This window comes from Aegilops tauschii, chromosome 7, assembly GCF_002575655.3.
Source record: "Aegilops tauschii subsp. strangulata cultivar AL8/78 chromosome 7, Aet v6.0, whole genome shotgun sequence".
Taxonomy (NCBI): Eukaryota; Viridiplantae; Streptophyta; class Magnoliopsida; order Poales; family Poaceae; genus Aegilops; species Aegilops tauschii.
Genome location: NC_053041.3, coordinates 133,215,552 through 133,223,777, shown reverse-complemented (window position 1 = coordinate 133,223,777; position 8,226 = coordinate 133,215,552).

Sequence of the window (8,226 nt, the reverse complement as noted above, 5' to 3'; positions counted from 1 at the left end):
GCAAGTAAGAATTTCAAGAGCAATAGGCTACTCAGGATTTTCGGAAGTTCAAATAGTATTTTGAAGACTTTTGTGAAATACATGAATCAACTGGGGATGAGCAAATATCCGGTGAGTGCTAGAAATTATCCATAGTGGTATTCATGTGGCAAAGAACAGCAAGGCAGTAAGCTCAAAGGACTCTCGGAGCAACAGAGAGAATTTCGGGGTATCTTGTAATAACAAGATCAACTGGGAAGCATTGTATGAATGGTGAGTATACGTGGTTATCCACAGGGGTTTATCGATGGAAGGGAATTGCAAAAGCGACACCATAAAGTCTCAAGAGAACATCAGAGAGTATCTTCGGATTCTTCTAGTGCAGTAGACGATCATCTGTAATAAGGGTTCTCCGGGAGAAAGTATTTATGAGAACCTACAGTTAGTCTTTTTAGCAAAATCATTTAACCCGAATAGGAGAGAGTTCAGAGTCCCAGAGTAAAGGTCGAGGAATAAAAGATCCTACTACCACCCAATGGCGACGTGGGCCCGTAAGACACACAGCCATGTTAGCAAATTTTTTTGCAATGTCTAGACTCGACTTCGGCCAAGGAGTGTGGAAGGGGGATTCCTCCAGGCAGTCGGCTCTGATACCAACTTGTGACGCCCCCGATTCAATCGTACACTAATCATGCACGCAAACGTGTACGATCAAGATCAGGGACTCACGGGAAGATATCACAACACAACTCTAAAACATAAATAAGTCATACAAGCATCATAATACAAGCTAGGGGCCTCGAGGGCTCGAATACAAGTGCTCGATCATAGACGAGTCAGCGGAAGCAACAATATCTGAGTACAGACATAAGTTAAACAAGTTTGCCTTAAGAAGGCCAGCACAAATGGGGATACAGATCGAAAGAGGCGCATGCCTCCTTCCTGGGATCCTCCTAACTACTCCTGGTCGTCGTCAGCGGGCTGCACGTAGTAGTAGGCACCTCCGAGGGACACGGCTATTCGAATAGATAAACTTCCCTGCAAGGGTGCACCACATAACCCAACACGCTCGATCCCATTTGGCCGGACACACTTTTCTGGGTCATGCCCGGCCTCGGAAGATCAACACGTCGCAGCCCCACCTAGGCTCAACAGAGAGGTCAGCACGCCGGTCTAAATCCTATGCGCGCAGGGGTCTGGGCCCATCGCCCACTGCACACCTGCACGTTGCGTACGCGGCCGGAAGCAGACCTAGCCCCCTTAATACAAGCGCGAGCTAACAGTCCAATGCGGCGCGCGCCACTCAGTCGCTGACGTCAAAAAGATTTTCGGCTGATACCACGACGCCGAGTGCCCATAACTGTTCCCGCGTAGTTGGTTAGTGCGTATAGACCAAATGGCCAGACTCAGATCAAATACCAACATCTCGTTAAGCGTGTTAAGTATCCGCGAACGCCGACCAGGGCCAGGCCCACCTCTCTCCTAGGTGGTCTCAACCTGCCCTGTCGCTCCGCCACAAAGTAACAGTCGGGGGCCGTCAGGAACCCAGGCCCACCTCTACCGGGATGGAGCCACCTGTCCTTTCAGCCCTATCATCAGAATCACTTGCGGGTACTCAACGAGCCGACCCGACTTTAGTCACCACATGTGTCATGTATATAATGTATATAGTATATACCCGTGATCACCTCCCTAGTGATCATGGCTCGATAGTATAGCATGGCAGACGGACAAGAGTGTAGGGCCATTGATGGAACACTAGCATCCTATACTAAGCAGTAGGGTAGCAGGTAAGGGTAACAACTGTAGCCACAATGATAGGCTATGCAGCAGAATAGGATTAACCGAAAGCAGTAACATGCTACACTCTTCTGATGCGAGCAGTATAGAGAAGAATAGGCAATATCTGGTGATCAAGGGTGGGGGCTTGCCTGATTGCTCTGGCAAGAAGGAGGGGTCGTCAACACCGTAGTCGATCGGGGTACCAGCAGCAGCGTCAGTCTCGTAGACTACCGGAGAGAAGAGGGGGAAGAAACAATGAATACAATGCAAACAGATGCATATCGATGCATGACATAACAAGTAGCGGTGCCAAGTGTGCCCTAATGCGGTAGGAGGTGATAGGGGCGAAGGGGAAAAAAATCCGGGAAAGTATTCCCGGTGTTTCGCGTTTTTGGACAGATGAACCAGAGGGGGAAAGTTGCGTGTTTGCTATGCTAGGGATGTGTGGCGGACGAACGGGCTGCGTATCCGGATTCGTCTCGTCGTTCTGAGCAACTTTCATGTAGAAAACTTTTTCATCCGAGCTACGGATATTTTTCTATGATTTTCCAAAGTTTTAAACAATTTCTGAAATTATTAAATATTTCGAAATTAATTAGATAAAGCTATGGGTACACAGAAGTGTACCGAGCACTATGTACATGTGGCTTACAGGTGGGTCCACTGGGAACAGTTGACCATAGTCAACAGTCCTAGTCAGCAGTCAACTGGGTTGAGTGTTGACTAGTCAAATATGACAGAACTACTAGGATTAGCTCAAACTAACTAAGTAGCTAACAGGTTAATTAACATGATTAATTGGTTAATTAATTTAACTATTTTTTTATTCTGTTATTTTTTTAAATTTTTTAATTCGTTTAATTTTCTTAACGTTTTGGGGCTGGTCCCACGTGCAGTGGCACACAGGCCATAGCAGGTGTGGGTGCTGGATCAGGGTGCGGCCAGTAGGCGGGGGTGGTGTTGGGCGCGGGGCCGCGCCCACGGCGAGGCGCACTGGCCGGCCACGGGCACCACAGCGCGGGCAAGCGCGTGGCGCGGCAAGGGCCAACAACTGGGGAAGGCAGCGGGCGATGAGCGGGGCAAGGCTGCGAGCGTGCGGGAGCGCGCCCATGGGCGTGGGCGGATGCGGTGAGCGCGAGCTCTAGTGAGCTCGGCCACGGCGACAGATCCACGCGAAGGAGGAGGGGGATCGACGGAGGGGCTCACCAGCCCTGTAGTGGTGCAAACGCGTGCTCGGGAGGGCCGTAGTCACGGGGCGACGGCGCGCGCCGGCGACGGGGACGGCGAGGCGGCGACGTCCAGCTCGGGGCGGGGGGGGGGGGGGGGGGAGTAGCGCGAGGGAGAGGCGGGGACGGCGCGGTCCGGTGCGACGGGGGGGGGGGGGGCGGTTTTGGGGCGAGGTCGCGGCGGGACGCGCCGGGCGGTGACGTCGCGGCGTCGGGAGCGAGCGATGTGCGCCTGCGTCGTGGAGGGCGGCGGTGCTAAGGTAGAGCGAGGGGAAGGGAGGTCGGGCGTGGAGGCGCCTGGCGGCGGGGGGAGGCGCCAGGGGCGATATCCAGATGTGGATCGTGGGGGGCAGTGGGGATCATGGGGGAACGAGGTGGGAGTGGGGGTAGCAGTTAGGGTTTGGTCGGGGGAGCCGGGCCATATAAGCCAGGGAGGGGTGCAGGGAGTGGGCCGGCCTGACTGGTGGCCAGGTTGGCCGTGGCCCATTAGGGGGCTTCTTTTCCCCTTTTTTTGGGTTTCTTTTCTTTCAAAAACTTTTCTGTTTTATTTATTTTTAGAGCATGTAGCCATTTTGTAAAAAGATGATTTCTCCACTAATATTACCAAATGATTATTTGCAACAACTTGAACATTTTTGTTTGCATGTTTGATAAATTTGAATCCTGACTTTAAACTCAGTTTTGATTTTGAGTTACAATTTGGGCCAAGCGAAGATTAGCAACCGTAACAGTGGTGACGTGGCACCATTAGCATGAGATTACTGTAGCATAATTATCCGGGCGTTACACCAGGAGACTTGGAGTAGACGTCAGGGAAGCTTCGAGGAAGCCATGAGGCAGGGAGGCGCGCCCTACCCCCTGGGCGCGCCCCCACCCTCGAGGGCCCCTCGTGGCTCCCGTGACCGACTTCTTTCCCCTATATATATGTCCATATACCCTAAAAACATCGGAGAGCAGAATAGATCGGGAGTTCCGCCGCTGCAAGCCTCTGTAGCCACCAAAAACCAATCAGAACCCTGTTCCGGCACCCTGCCGGAGGGGGGAACCCTCGCCGGTGGCCATCTCCATCATCCCGGCGCTCTCCATGACGAGGAGGGAGTAGTTCACCCTCGGGGCTGAGGATATGTACCAGTAGCTATGTGTTTGATCTCTGTCTCTCGTGTTCTTGAGATGGTACGATCTTGATGTACCGCGAGCTTTGCTATTATAGTTGGATCTTATGATGTTTCTCCCCCTCTACTCTCTTGTAATGGATTGAGTTTTCCCTTTGAAGTTATCTTATCGGATTGAGTCTTTGAGGATTTGAGAACACTTGATGTATGTCTTGCATGTGCTTATCTATGGTGACAATGGGATATTCACGTGATCCACTTGATGTATGTTTTGGTGATCAACTTGCGGGTTCCGCTCGTGAACTTATGCATAGGGGTTGGCACACGTTTTCGTCTTGACTCTCCGGTAGAAACTTTGGGGCACTCTTTGAAGTTCTATGTGTTGGTTGAATAGATGAATCTGATATTGTGTGATGCATATCGTATAATCATACCCACGGATACTTGAGGTGACATTGGAGTATCTAGGTGACATTAGGGTTTTGGTTGATTTTTATCTTAAGGTGTTATTCTAGTACGAACTCTTGAATAGATCGATCCGAAAGAATAACTTTGAGGTGGTTTTGTACCCTACCATAATCTCTTCGTTTGTTCTCCGCTATTAGTGACTTTGGAGTGACTCTTTGTTGCATGTTGAGGGATTGTTATATGATCCAATTATGTTATTATTGTTGAGAGAACTTGCACTAGTGAAAGTATGAAGCATAGGCCTTGTTTCCTAGCATTGCAATACCGTTTTCGCTCACTTTTATCATTAGTTACCTTGCTGTTTTTATATTTTCAGATTACAAAAACCTATATCTACCATTCATATTGCACTTGTATCACCATCTCTTCGCCGAACTAGTGCACCTATACAATTTACCATTGTATTGGGTGTGTTGGAGACACAAGAGACTCTTTGTTATTTGGTTGCAGGGTTGTTTGAGAGAGACCATCTTCATCCTACGCCTCCCACAGATTGATAAACCTTAGGTCATCCACTTGAGGGAAATTTGCTACTGTCCTACAAACCTCTGCACTTGGAGGCCCAACAACGTCTACAAGAAGAAGGTTGCGTAGTAGACATCATGGGTTTATGATCAAGATTATCTATGAACAATATTTGATTCTTCTATGAATTCTTTTATGCATGATTTAATTATCTTTGCAAGTCCCTTCGAATTATCGGTTTAGTTTGGCCTACTAGATTGATCTTTCTTGCAATGGGAGAAGTGCTTAGCATTGGGTTCAATCTTGCGGTGCTCGATCCCAGTGACAGAAAGGGAAACGACACGTATTGTATTGTTGCCATTGGGGATAAAAAGATGGGGTTTATATCATATTGCTTGAGTTTATCCCTCTACATCATGTCATCTTGCCTAATGCGTTACTCCGTTCTTATGAACTTAATACTCTAGATGCATGCTGGATAGCGGTCGATGTGTGGAGTAATAGTAGTAGATGCAGAATCGTTTCGGTCTACTTGTCACGGACATGATGGCTATGTTCATGATCATGCCTAGATATTCTCATAACTATGCGCTTTTCTATCAATTGCTCGGCAGTAATTTGTTCACCCACCGTAATACATATGCTATCTTGAGAGAAGCCACTAGTGAAACCTATGGCCCCCGGGTCTACTTTAGATCATATAAGTTTCCAATCTACAATTCTAGTTTACTATTTATTTGCAATCTTTACTTTTCCAATCTATACAATAAAAATACCACAAATATTGATCTTATTATCTTTATGAGATCTCACTTTTGCAAGTGGCCATGAAAGGATTGACAACCCCTTTATCGCGTTGGTTGCAAGGTTCTTGATTGTTTGTGCAGGTACTAGGCGACTTGCGTGTAGTCTCCTACTGGATTGATACCTTGGTTCTCAAAAACTGAGGGAAATACTCACGCTACTTTGCTGCATCACCCTTTCCTCTTCAAGGGAAAACCAACGCATGCTCAAGAGGTAGCAAGAAGGATTTGTGGCGCCGTTGCCGGGGAGATCTACGCCAAGTCAAGACACACCAAGTACCCATCGCAAACTCTTATCCCTCGCATTACATTATTTGCCATTTGCCTCTCGTTTTCCTCTCCCCCACTTCACCTTTGCCGTTTTATTCCCCCTTTTTCGTTCGCTTCCTTCCGCTTGCTTCTTGTTTGCTTGTGTGTTGGATTGATTGTTTGTCACAATGGCTCAAGACTTTAATACTAAATTGTGTGACTTTTCCAATACCAACAATAATGATTTTATTAGCACTCCGATTGCTCCTATTACCGATGCTGAATCTTGTGAAATTAATGCTGCTTTGTTGAATCTTGTCATGAAAGATCAATTTTCTGGCCTTCCTAGTGAAGATGCCGCTACCCATCTAAACAACTTTGTTGATTTGTGTGATATGCAAAAGAAGAAAGATGTGGATAATGATATTGTTAAATTGAAGCTATTTCCGTTTTCGCTTAGAGATTGTGCTAAAACTTGGTTCTCTTCTTTCCCTAAAAATAGTATTGATTCTTGGAATAAGTGCAAAGATGCTTTTATCTCTAAATATTTTCCTCGCGCTAAGACCATCTCTCTTAGAAATGATATTATGAATTTTAAGCAACTAGATCATGAGCATGTTTCACAAGCTTGGGAGAGGATGAAATTAATGGTACGTAATTGTCCTACACATGGTTTGAATTTATGGATGATTATACAAATTTTTTATGCTGGATTGAATTTTGCTTCTAGAAACCTTTTAGATTCAGCCGCGGGAGGCACTTTTATGGAAAACACTTTAGGAGAAGCTACTAAACTTCTAGATAATATTATGGTTAATTATTCTCAATGGCACACCGAAAGATCTACTAGTAAAAATGTTCATGCGATAGAAGAGATTAATGTTTTGAGTGGAAAGATGGATGAACTTATGAAATTGTTTGCTAATAAGAGTGTTTCTTCTGATCCTAATGATATGCCTTTGTCCACTTTGATTGAGAATAATAATGAATCTATGGATGTGAATTTTGTTGGTAGGAGCAATTTTGGTAACAACGCATCTAGAGGAAACTTTAATTCTAGGACGTTCCCTAGTAATCCCTCTAATAATTATGGTAATTCCTACAACAACTCTTATGGAAATTTTAATAAGATGGCCTCTGATTTTGAGAGTAGTTAAAGAATTTATGAATTTGCAAAAGAATTTCAATGCTTTGCTTGAAGAAAAATTGCCTAAGATCGATGAGTTGGCTAGGAACGTGGATAGAATTTCTCTTGATGTTGATTCTTTGAAACTTAGATCTATTCCACCTAAGCATGATATCAATGAGTCTCTCAAATCCATGAGAATTTCCATTGATGAGTGCAAAGAAAGAACCGCTAGGATGCGTGCTAAAAAAGATTGCTTTGTGAAAGCGTGTTCTGCTAGTTGCCATGATAATAATAATGAAGATCTAAAAGTGATTGATGTGTCTCCTATTAAATATTTGTTTTCCAATATGAATCTTGATAAAGATGGGACTGGTGATGAGTCAACTTTAGTTAAAAGGCGTCCCAATGATTCGGAGTTTTTAGATCTTGATGCAAAAATTGGTCAAAGTGGGATTGAAGAAGTCAAAACTTTACATAGCAATGAACCCACTATCTTGGATTTCAAGGAATTTAATTATGATAATTGTTGTATGATAGATTGTATTACCTTGTTGCAATCCGTGTTAAATTCTCCTCATGCTTATAGTCAAAATAAAGCTTTTGCCAAACATATCGTTGATGCTTTAATGCAATCCTATGAAGAAAAGCTTGAATTAGAAGTTTCTATCCCTAGAAAACTTTATGATGAGTGGGAACCTACTATTAAAATTAAGATTAAAAATCATGAATGTTATGCTTTATGTGATTTGGGTGCTAGTGTTTCCATGATTCCAAAAACTTTGTGTGATGTGCTAGGTTTCCATGAATTTGATGATTGTTCTCTAAATTTGCATCTTGCGGATTCCACCATTAAGAAACCTATGGGAAGGATTAATGATGTTCTTATTGTTGCAAATAGGAATTATGTGCCCATAGATTTCATTGTTCTTGATATAGATTGCAATCATACGTGTCCTATTATTCTTGGTAGACCTTTCCTTAGAACGATTGGTGCAATTATTGATATGAAAGAA